The sequence below is a fragment of the Chrysemys picta genome, chromosome 8, assembly GCF_011386835.1.
Source record: "Chrysemys picta bellii isolate R12L10 chromosome 8, ASM1138683v2, whole genome shotgun sequence".
NCBI lineage: Eukaryota > Metazoa > Chordata > Testudines > Emydidae > Chrysemys > Chrysemys picta.
In genome coordinates this window covers 13,468,644-13,480,531 of record NC_088798.1, presented here as the reverse complement: position 1 = coordinate 13,480,531, position 11,888 = coordinate 13,468,644, and the positions used below count along the sequence as shown (strand labels likewise).

General features: G+C 43.7%; 1 non-coding gene across 1 annotated transcript; it reads left to right on the top strand.

Moving 5' to 3' along the window:
• The first annotated feature begins 10,762 nt into the window (after positions 1-10,762).
• LOC112059482 (small nucleolar RNA Z39) lies at positions 10,763-10,826 on the top strand. The gene has a single exon (XR_002888797.1). It is a non-coding gene; the product is annotated as a small nucleolar RNA Z39 (small nucleolar RNA).
• Positions 10,827-11,888: the final 1,062 nt, after the last annotated feature.

Genomic DNA, 11,888 nt, shown 5'->3' with positions numbered 1-11,888 from the left:
CTTCTGGGTTTTTCTGATAAACTCATTCCAAGAACGTGGTTTAAGCTCCTAAGTGATGTTCAAAGTCCTCAGCATGAGGTTTAGGGCTTTGGAAGTCTGGTGAGGATATAGTCATAACTGACAAGGCAGATATTTTGATGCTTTTCCACAAACAAGTACCTTACAAAACAGGTCAGACCAACACTTAATTTAAAGAGGATTAATAGAGGCATCAGAGTGAAAACACACACACACACACACACACCAGCCATCGTATATTTTATCACTGTTAAAACTTGTTTTTATTCTCTTTTTTAATTTCAATAACCAATTCCATCCAAATCTTGAGGAATTATTTGCTTGGAGGTTGGTTTTTTTTTTTTTTGGTTTTGCATGTGACTTTTACTCATTCCTTCTATAAACACACCTATCCTAAGCTCTAGGTGCATCTACAGTTAGGGTCAGACAGTGGCTGGCTCTTCCCTGGGTTAGGAGAAGGAGAGAAGCAGAGTGCAAGGATCTTGGATTCCCTGCACAAGGACCACTCACTGTTGCTGTCTCACTGCTCTCTTGGTACTCTCCTCGGAGGCCTGTACATGCACCCACAGGGGGCAGAGGTGAGTGAGATAGGAGGTGCGTTTGTTGAAAGGGGTTGTGAGGGCAGTCCCAGGCCAGTCAGAATGCAAGTGTAGCATTATTACTTCTTATTTAGAGGCAAAAGCAAAGAGGCCCATAAAACAGCTTGTACATGTTCTCCAGTGCTTTGGATGGAAGGGGCTACATGATGCTAACCGGGTTAAGTTGGAGGGCATAAGGCATAACATTGTAAATAAAGACGGATATCCTTTTCTATTACTGTGCAATAGAAGCTAGAAAATGCCAAGGAGAACTCATATACCAGCCCCAGTTTGGAATTCCTGGATGCCTGAGCTCTGGGGGGCAGCATCTGGGAATGGTTGTGCAATGCTAGTCAATCAGCAGTGGTGGCAGTGTGACTTACATTCTGAAAATACAGGGCACTGCCTCTCCCCCCATGGGTGAAGGCCTGGATGTCGAATTTACCACCCTAAATTAGCTGTAGGTTGGCAGACTCTGGCTGCATTATTCAGAGAAGTTCTCAAATGATTTATGTTTTGAATTCTGAATTTATTTTTAAGTTATACTGATGGCAAATGCCAATGTGAAACACATGGAGAGGTAATGAGAACGGCATGAACGATAACATTGTATTGACCTTCACAGGACAATACATCTTAACCAAAACAACAAGACTAGCAATGGGCAAACCTTCAGCAATGCAGTACAGATGAGCGTCCAGAATATTGCAGTTGCTGTTTCAGATTTATCCAGGACTCTTTGGTCTAGAAATCCAGGCGTCAAAAAGCAAACATATGAGCTCAGCTTGACACTTTAGGTAACAGCATTGATCCATAACATTGTGGGAATTATTCCTGGAATAGTGCGCTAGAAAACCTTCTCCATGAGAGGCAAAATAGTCCCTGCTTCCCTTCTGCTCTCTTCCCCCCCTTCAGCCCTCTGCCTGTCTTGTCTATTTAGAATGTAAAGTGCTTTGGGGTAGGGACTTTCTCTTACTATCTGTATGTACAGCATCTAGCCCAATGGAGCTCTTAATCTAATCTAGTTCAGAGGTCGGCAACCTTTCAGAAGTGGTGTGCTGAGGGCACAGAGTGCTTTATTCACTCTGATTTAAGGTTTCGCGTGCCAGTAATACAGTTTAACATTTTTAGAAGGTCTCTATCTATAAGTCTATAATATATAACTAAACTATTGTTGTATGTAAAGTAAATAAGGTTTTTAAAATGTTTAAGAAGCTTCATTTAAAATTAAATTAAAATGCAGAGCCCCCCGGACCGGTGGCCAGGACCCAGGCAGTGTGAGTGCCACTGAAAATCAGCTCACGTGCCACCTTTGGCACACGTGCCATAGGTTGCCCACCCCTGGTCTAGTCCCACCTGAAGTTTTCCTCTAGCAGACTTGCCTTCCTCACTGACAGCTGCTCCTTGCCATCTTGCATCTTCCCCCCCCCCCCGCTCTGGCCAGGCACTAAGGAGAGTGTCTCCAGGTAGAGCAGTTCATCCTGCTCTCCTGCTCCGTTGAATCCCTCCCTGCTGTCTGTCGAGCAGCAGCTTCCAGGGCTTCCTATCTGGAGTCTTCCCTTTGATTCTCCACAGGTTTCTTTCTTATCTCCACCCCAGAAAGCCTTATTTTATCCACATGACCTACCTATCATGAGATATTGCTTATTTTCTGCATCTGGGAGGTGTGGGGCTGGACCCATATGCTCTTAAAGGGCTAGTCACCCTGTGACAGCAACCCATTCTATGTCTTTACTCAGCCCTCATTCTCTGTGCTGAGACAATATTTTATGTTGAGATCAAAAGCAAAATGAAAAACTGCACTAATCTGAAGGCTTATGTTTCCTGCTTATCAAAGGTTAGGTTGGATTCAAGTCCTATTCAAGTTTGCCTAAACTCCATCAACTCTGATTGTAAGTAAGTCATTACTTTTGCTGAGCCTGGTCTACATCTACCCTGTTCATGTTAAATCTCAGGTTAGATAAAGTGGTGAGCACCGTATCTATTACAAAATGTATTGCCATAACTAGTCCAACAAGCAGAGCCCCAAATGACCACTTAATTAGCCCCTTCCAAGTACTACGGAAGCCTTCCCTCTATATCATGAACTAGAACTTGCACAGAGAAAAGCAAATCAAACTACCTAATTCTGAAGCTTTATTTTCTTTCTTATTTCAGTGTATTTTGAATCCTTATGTTCAGACCTCCCATGCAAGAGCCATTCTGAAAAAGGCCAGTCAATTTCTCCCCATAGGCCGATTCATGGTTTGAATGAAAAGCTATACAGCACTCTTAAACTATGAAACTGGATATTGTACACTCTTCTTAAGCTTTTCCTAGGTCTCCACTTGAATGTACAAGTTTGACTTTTTGGCCAAGGCCAGGTGGAAAGTCCTGCTGTTAAAACACAAACAGGAAGCTAGGGGGTCATTAAACATCCTTGCCCCTACATATAAGTTCCTTTTCCAGTGACATGCAGCCTGGAGTCTTGCCTTACTTTCTTCAGTTGCATAATCTGATTGGGGATATTTAGTGAAACAAGGTGTATCCAAATGCAATTACAGTGTTGTTGTTTTTTAAATAATAGTAGATTCATAGATTGCAAGGCCAGAAGGGACCATTCTGACCATCTGGTCTGACCTCCTATATAACACATACCATAGAACTTCCGTAAAGAAGTAAGAGTTCTTTCTATATACGAGTTTCACATTATGAAAATTCAGCTGATTTTTTCAAACCAAATTATTTCAAATAGCTTTTCTTTCAGCCTTAGATATGCTCATGAAAGGACATTTTGGATTTTGCATTCTGGCCATAATGGGCTTTTCTTCAACAGTATATTTAAAATCACCAGCTTGCTGCGCTGTAGTTGTGTCCTCCATCTCGTGCTTTAAAGTATTAAGCAGTGTCTGCCTGAGCTGCCATGGTGTTTCACTGAAGTTGCAGTTCAGGTGCCCCCCATTCTTTCCAATGAACAGGATTACATCTCACATGGTGTACTGCCCTCCCTCCTCCATCCATGACTGTGGTACATCATGGGAAATGTAGTCTGGTCAGGGAGCCTGGCACAGAGAGAAGAATAGGAGCATGAGGCACCTGAACTACAACTCCCATGAGGCACTGCAGTAGCTCAGCACAATATTGAACTGTGCCAGAACAAACTGTTTCAACATTCTGAACAGAAATTTTTCAAAACTTTTCATTCCAAGTGAAATTTTAATATTTTGACGTCATCCTGATCCAAGACAGAAACAAATTTAAAAATGCTGAAATTTAACATAGGATGGAAATTCAAATTTTTGATCAGCTTTAGTACTGGTCCTTGTAACCCTGGCCCAGGTCAGGTGACTGTGGCCAAGAAATAAAGTTCAGTCTATTACCAAAAGTCCTGTGTGTCACACTGTCAATACTCTGTCCCTTCTTTGGCAGTAGTTGTGGTATATCTTGAATTTAGTAAGGCTTTTGATACTGTCTCACATGACTGTCTCATAAACAAACCAGGGAAATATAGTCTAGATAGAGCTACTATAAGGTGGGTGCATAACTGGTTGGGAAACCGTTCCTACAGTAGTTATCAATGGTTCACAGTTAAGCTGGAAGGGCATATTGAGAGGGGTCCCATAGGGATTGGTCCTGGGTCTGGCTCTGTTCAATATCTTCATCAATGATTTAGATAATAGCATAGAGAGTACAAACATAACGTTTGCAGACAATACCATGATGGGAGAGGTTGTAAGTGCTTTGGAGGATCAGATTAAAATTCAAAATGATCTGGAAAAACTGGAGAAATGGTCTGAAGTAAATAGGATGAAATTCAGTAAGGACAAATGCAAAGGACTCCACTTAGGAAGGAACAATCAATTGCACACTTACAAAATAGGAAATGACTGCCTAGGAAGGAGTGCTGCAGAAAGGGATCTGGGGTTATTGTGGCTCACAAGCTAAATATGAGTCAACAGTGTAACACTGTTGCAAAAAAAAAAGTGAACCTCTTTCTGGACTGTATTAGCAGGAATGTTGTAAGCAAGACATGAAAAGTAATTATTCTACTCTGCTCTGCTCTGATAAGGCCTCAACTGGAGTACTGTGTCCAATTCTGGGCACCGCATTTCAGTACAGAGATGGACAAATTGAAGAAAATCCAGAGAGAGCAACAAAAATGATTACAGGTCTAGAAAACATGACCTATGAGGAAAGAGTGGAAAAAAATTGGTTTGTTTAGTCTGGGGAAGAGAAAACTGAGGAGGGGACATGATAACAGTTTTCAAGTACATAAAAGGTTATTACAAGGAAGAGGGTGAAAATTTGTTCTCCTTAATCTCTGAGGATAGGACAAGAAGCAATGGGCTTAAATTGCAGGAAGGGCAGTTTAGGTTGGGCAATAGGAAAAACTTCCTAACTGGCAGGGCGGTTAAGCACTGGAATAAATTGCCTAGGGAGGTTGTGGAATCTCCATTATTGAATGATTTTAAGAGCAGGTTAGACACACACCTGTCAGGGAAGGTCTATTATTATGTTGTCCTACCTTGAGTGCAGGGGACTGGACTCAATGACACAGGAGGTCCCATCTAGTTCTATGACCCTATGTCTAAGTATTTTCAATCCCTTTTTTCCAAAATCTTTCTAACTAACTAGTTTTTAATTGTGCTACATATAAATACTTTGCTTTAAAAAAAAATTAATAAAATGGTGATTATTAACAAAATTGAGAAATGGGAGGGTATTTAAGGATAGTGCTAATTAACCTGCCACGCTAAAAATATTTCTACCTTAGAGAACTTCCTTCTCTTCCTGAGCTATCTTTTTTGGATCTGAAATGACAGCGTACTATTCTCATTCTATCTTTTCACTGAAATTCTAGCTACCATGCTGATGAAATGGGCCTTTATTGAACTTCAAAAGCCCATAATTATATATCCTTTCCTTGAGCTTTGATATTTTAATATTCAGCCGGTGAAATTATTATCTATTCCATCCACAAAGCATTTATTTATTTTGCTTGCTTTATCTCTGTTATTTCTTCAGTCGTCAGAGGCCAAGGAAGAAGCCCCCCTGCTTATTGGCAGCGGCAGAAAGCAGGAATTGAATGTACTAGAACTTTTATCTCCAACAGCTGAAGAGCTAAGTGTTTGAACTCCTTCTGCTCAGGCCCTAATGGGACTCAAAAATCTCCTCCTCCTCTCAGCAAGTTCCTCTAATTTATGCTTTGCAAGAGCCTGCCAAGTTTCTTTATATAGGTTCCCCTGTGCCATGACAGGGAAAGAGTCAAGAAGACAGTCTTCCATCCGAACTGTGATCTGAATTGTTCGTATTAAAAGGGCACTTTGTTTTCTAAAGTGTTGGAAGCTGCAAAGAAATTTCCACTCACGTTTGTTCAGCCCCAGTCTTACCAAACGGGCTGACCGTGCAAGCGTGGCAGAAATATTTGATATATACATACAGCACAAATATAAATACACACCGATAGCTGGCCACGGGAACTTTGGCCTAACAAAATAAAGTGGTATTTCATGGCAAAGTCATCAGCAGTTTATGCTTCACGGCTCCAGCAGCTAATAGGAGCGAAAGCTCCCACAGACACATCTGCTGTTATTCCTAATGGAGTTTAGAAATGAGGTTCAGCTGCAATATTCAGAGCCAAATCCTGCCCCCCCTCCACCCTCCTCAAGTTTGGGATCCAGGGTTTTGGTTGGAGTGTATTTCTAATAGGACGGCAACATGAGGTTGGAGGGAAATCCACTACTCTGTCCCCTTTTCTCTTTCCTTTAGGGCTAAGCAAACCAATGCAGATAACGTAAAGGGCTAGCTAGTGTGGCATACACACAGACAGCCTGTACGCACCTTTGGAGAGCTGTGCTGCTCCAATAGGAGCATCAGGGAGATTGTGCCTGATCGCTCCTGGAGTTGCTCAGTGTGCACACTGCATGCTATCCATTAGAACAGCGGTTCTCAAGCAGGGGTACACGTACCCCTGGGGTACGCAGAGGTCTTCCAGGGTTACTCAACTCATCTAGATCAGTGTTTCTCAACTTGGGGGTTGCAACCCCTGGGGAGGGGGTCAGAAGACGAGTTTATGGGGGCACAGGTGCAAGGCCGGCCTTAGGGGATGGCAAGCAGGGAACTGCCTGGGGCACTGTGGCACAGGGGGCCCCACGAAACAAAGTAAAATGCTTCAGCCCTTGGCAGCTGGGCTCTGGCTTCAGACAAGGCTCACAAGTGAAAAATAGCTTCAAAAATCACACTGAAACGTAAGGACACTATTTATATTCCAATTGATGTATATTATAACTATATGGTAAAAAGGAGAAAGTCAGCAGTTTTTCAGTACTAGTGTGGAGTGATACTTTTGTATTTCCGTGTCCGATTTTGTAAGCAAGTAGTTTTTAGGCGAGGTGAAACTTGGGGTACGCAAGACAAGTCAGACTCTGAAAGGGGGACAGTCATCTGGAAAGGCTGAGAATCACTGCATTAGAGTGTCCAATTCCCCCCTTCCCACCCCAGTCTCCTGGCTCTCCTCTGGTGGCCCCAGCTTCCCCTTGCCCCTCCTTGGAATGATTTGCTCCCTGAAGGGATCAAAGATTGAGTGGTCCCTGTTGAGCTCTGCCTTCACATGTGTGGTGCAATGTGGGAGAGGCTCTTTGCAGTGCTCCAGCCCCTCCTGGGCGCTCGTGAAGAGTAGTGTTTCTCAAATGCAGCCACTGTGGCCGCATGCAGCCACCAGGGGTTTTTCCTGTGGCCACGACATCCTGAGCAGGAATGGGGAAGGGGGCAAAGCTGCAGCCCTTCCCTGCAGGGCCCAGGGGCTCTGGGGGCAGGCTTAACCCCTCCCCCCTTTCGGGCTTGGCGGCAGACTCCAGGCTTCAGTTCCCCTTCCCGGCTCCGGCTGTGGGGTCTGGGTTTCAGCCCAGCACGGCAGGGCTTCAGCAGTGCCAACCTTACCCGGCACCGTGGTCAAAAGGCAAGGAGTGGGGTGAGCCTGGAGTGCAAGGCTGCAGAAGGGAGCTCATGGCAGTGGAGGAGAGGGAAGCAGTAGGGCCTGGGGGTCAATGGAGGGACCAGGAGGAGGCAGCGGGGGCCACAAGTGACAGGTGGGGGGCCAGGAGAGGCAGCGAGGGCCAGGAGCACCAACATACAACTGTACATTATTTTTATTATTGAGTCTGAAAAAAAAAAAAAAAAAACCTACATAAATAAATTGCAATGATTTGGATGTGTATATGTGCATATTTATTTGTTTTTCCTAAAGTTAATTAAGCGTTTTAGAAAAATTTGTCAGAGTGGCCACCAGCAAAAGTTGGTGGCCGCACTCTGAGGCCATCAAAAACATTTTGTTGTGAGAACCCGGCTCTAGCCCACAGAGTTCTAATTACAGAAGGAATGGCCCAAACCTTTGCCCAGAACTTAAAACAATCCCCAACCTAAAGTGTGGGAGGAGATGGCAAACCACCATGAACAACTCGGTTCTCACAGTGTTTCTCGATCTCATGGAGTCTCAGCAGTAACTCGGAAGTAACCGGGCATCTTCTTTGACAGCCTGATACCGTGAGATTTCTAGCCTGATTTCTAAAGTAAATCTCTTTGGGTATGTCTGGATAGCTGTCAATGTACCAGATAAATGTACAGAGTGCTGATTCTTTGACGGCGCTCTCCTTTTGAGTCACAACCCCCTTTCTCAACTGGGTCATTTAAATTGTATTAAAATGTATATAATAATATGGACATATGCCTTTCACTGGAGCATCTTCAAGCACTTTACAAACATTAATTAATTAAGCCTCAAAACAGCTGTGAAGTGGTTCAAAGCAGCAGTTCTCGAGCAGGGGTCCGAGAACAAGCAGATTGTAGGGAGGTCAGCCAAGCAGGGCCAGCATTTGACTCACTGGGGCCCAGGGCTGAAGCGAAAGCCTGAGCAATTTAGCTTCGCAGGACCCCCTGTGTGGGGCCTCAGGCAATTGTCCTGCTTGCTACCCACTAACCTTGACCCTCTGTTTTATATGCAGAAAAACAGTTGTTATGGCACAGGTGGGCCGGGGAGTTTTTATCGCACGTTGGGGGGAGGGCCTCAGAAAAAAAAAGGTTGAGAACCCCCGGTTTAAAGTATTGGCATCCCCCTTCTACAGACATGGAAACTGAGGCAGGAAAGTTAACTCACTTTCCCAAACTTACAAAGCAAATCAGCAGCATTTACAGCAGTCAAACTGAGAACTTCATTGCAGCCTGTCCCAGGCTCTCGCCATGAGACCACACACACTCTCTAGACCAGTGATACTCAGACCTCTAATCAACATTAGAGCCACAGTAGTGTGAATTCATTGTTTCATTTACTATATATATAAATAGTAACAGCAAAATGACTGACCAAGCATTATTATTTTATCAACTACAATTGATTAATAATATAGTAAAAGCATCCTGATTGGTTAACAACTTAGAATGGTTAACAGTTAAATCACCCAGTGTTTTAATATCACATGCTGCAAAGAGCCACGGAAGACGCCTTAAAGAGCCGCTTACAGCTCATGAGACTCAGGCCTGGTCCCCACTAACCCCCCACTTCGGACTAAGGTACGCAAATTCAGCTACGTTAATAACGTAGCTGAATTCGAAGTACCTTAGTCCGAACTTACCGCGGGTCCAGACGTGGCAGGGAGGCTCCTCCGTCGATGCCGCGTACTCCTCTCGCCGAGCTGGAGTACCGGCGTCGACGGCGAGCACTTCCGGGATCGATCCCAGAACATCGATTGCCTGCCACCGGACCCTCCGGTAAGTGTAGACGTACCCTCAGTCTGAGTATCACTGGTCTAGACCCAGCTCCCTCTAAAAGTGTTTCCCTAAAAACCATACATTTACAAAAAAGCAAACTCGTTTGAGAGTTGAAGGACAGTTATAGAACGAGATTTATTTTTTGCATTTAAGATATTCTTTGAGTGCCATAAAATCACAACCCCGTACAGTACACAAGAGAATAACGTAGAGAAGCAAACCCCCACAACCAGCCTCAACCATGAAAAGAGTGAACGGTTCAGAGGGAAATCCAAGCCCACTCCAACCCATTTCACTCAAGTCTGTCAAATCCAGTCTAAAGATCTAAAGGGAGATGATCAAAGGCACAACAGAGAGTTAGGAGTTGGGCCCCCAACTCTCATTAGCTTTGACCTATTTGTGTTAATGGAAATCCCCCCCCCCCCCCATTTACTAGGTGTTTGCATCCCTCACATGTGACTTCAGACCCCATCCTGGTAAGAAGGAGCCAGCTCAGAAGGACCCCTGTCCCCCTTACTCCACGACAGGAGGAAAGGGATAATCCGAGTTTGCCCACTTTGAGGGGAGCGTGAAGCGGAACATTTTTTAGTTCCTCTGTCCCATGCAGATCAGCCTTACGCATTCCCTTCCCAGGCACTCATGGAGCTGCAGCAATTTAATGGCTCTAAGATAGGAATGAATTAGTTTTGCTTGTTGGCCCACTCTACAGTGCCATTAGCTTAAAAGTACTGAATTTCCATCACGAACTTCTGTGGGGGAGGGAGCAATGGGGGGCCTGTCGAGTTTCCAGTACCTAAAAAGCTCCTATGCTGAGCTCACAGTGAAAATCCCTGTGATTTGCTACACTCCCCTGCTGATAACACCATGCACAGAAGAAAGAAGTTAAGTCATTTGAGCTCTAAATATTCCTCAGTCATGTCATGTGAGTCACAGAACTCACCCCCCAGTTTAAAGCATTCGAATGCTTTCATCTCTGTTGTTGTTTACCTAGCAATTCCCAGCAATGAAGCCACTGATGAGTATACTCCTGCTCGGTTACAAGATCCTGCTGTCTGTTTGCTGGATTAAGTTGTTTATCCTCTTGCTTAAACCATTGGGAAACCTATATACTGTTTATGTCAGGCCAAACTTTGCCATCTTCCAGTAACACGGTACCAGACACCAAGCACAAAGAGCTGTCTGGAAGAGCAGTGACTGTACTTGAATCAGAGAGGTGATAGTCATGCCCAAGTACTGCAACCTTTCAATTGACCAGGTAATGACCATGTTTTGCCTTACTCCTCTGATGCTGGGGCTTTCATTCTGCTATCTGGCACTGGATGGCCTTTGCCTCCCCCCACCAGGCTTCTATCAGCAGCCATAGGGGTGCAGTGTCCTTGTCATTCCTCTGCCTTTCCTCTTCCCCAGCTCCTCCTGCTCTAGTGGTACAAATGATGTGAACACAACGGTACGAGAAAAGCAATGATACTGTAAATGCTTTCTGATGCACTTCAATTGAGCAATTATCTTGGCTTGATTCTTGAATGCACAATGGATAGATAGACATCCAACACAGGAACTACACAGGAGCCTTTTAAATCAAAATGAAGGTTTTTAGAATTCATTGGATGGTTTGATAGGGAAAAAATAACCTCAGGTGCTATTCTTTAAAAGCAAATGAAAGAACTTTAATTCTGGGATTTTGAAAAACGAGAAAGGCTTGGGGGGCTGCTTCACACAAAAATGACTTTGTATTAAGAAATGTTAGTTTCTTAAATTTAGCTCTTTAAAGGATGCAAAGGAATTGGAAATCTAAACACAGCGTATTCCTCCATTCAGCCCAACCAACTAAAATATTTGGCTTCCATTTGCAACTACCCCAATCAAAAAAAAGTTAGGGTTGAAGGAAAGTAAGTTTGAAGTGAATGTTAAATTTATATTAGATACTTGTTAATTAGCTAGTAAATGAGTCACCCCCACAGACTGGCATATTCTGTGCTATTTAAAGCAAACATTGTTGTGTCCAATTAAACTGCGTCTGCAGCCAGAGAGTTGACTAAACAGTAACATTTCAAAGCTTAACTTATTCATATTTTTTTTTACTGTTAAAAAGGCCAAGACTAAAATACCCACCTGGGCATTCATAGTCAGGGAAGGAGGAAGAGAGACCTGTTAGCCTTTATGAAAGCTGCTTCCATTTATATGTGCATCCACCAAAGTGTTCTCTGGTTACTTATGATGAGCCATCCTTGTTTTTTCCTCATGCCTCACCCTTCTGTTTCTTGTTAGCATTCTCTCCTTTAATGGTTTTTCCACAAGAAAACTGTTGACCTGGATAAATAAGTCGAAAACAACATTTTCACCAGATTTGGTAAAATGAAACTTGTGGGTGTTTACACCATACTTATCAAATGGTTCCTTGGCTTAATAAATATTAAAAGGGGAAGAAAGGATGGGTCTTTCCAAAATTGCCCTGTTCTGTACACTCCCCTTGAAGTTCTGGTACTGGCCACTGTCGGAAACAGGATACTGGGCTAAATGGACCATTGGTCTGACACAGTATGGCCATGC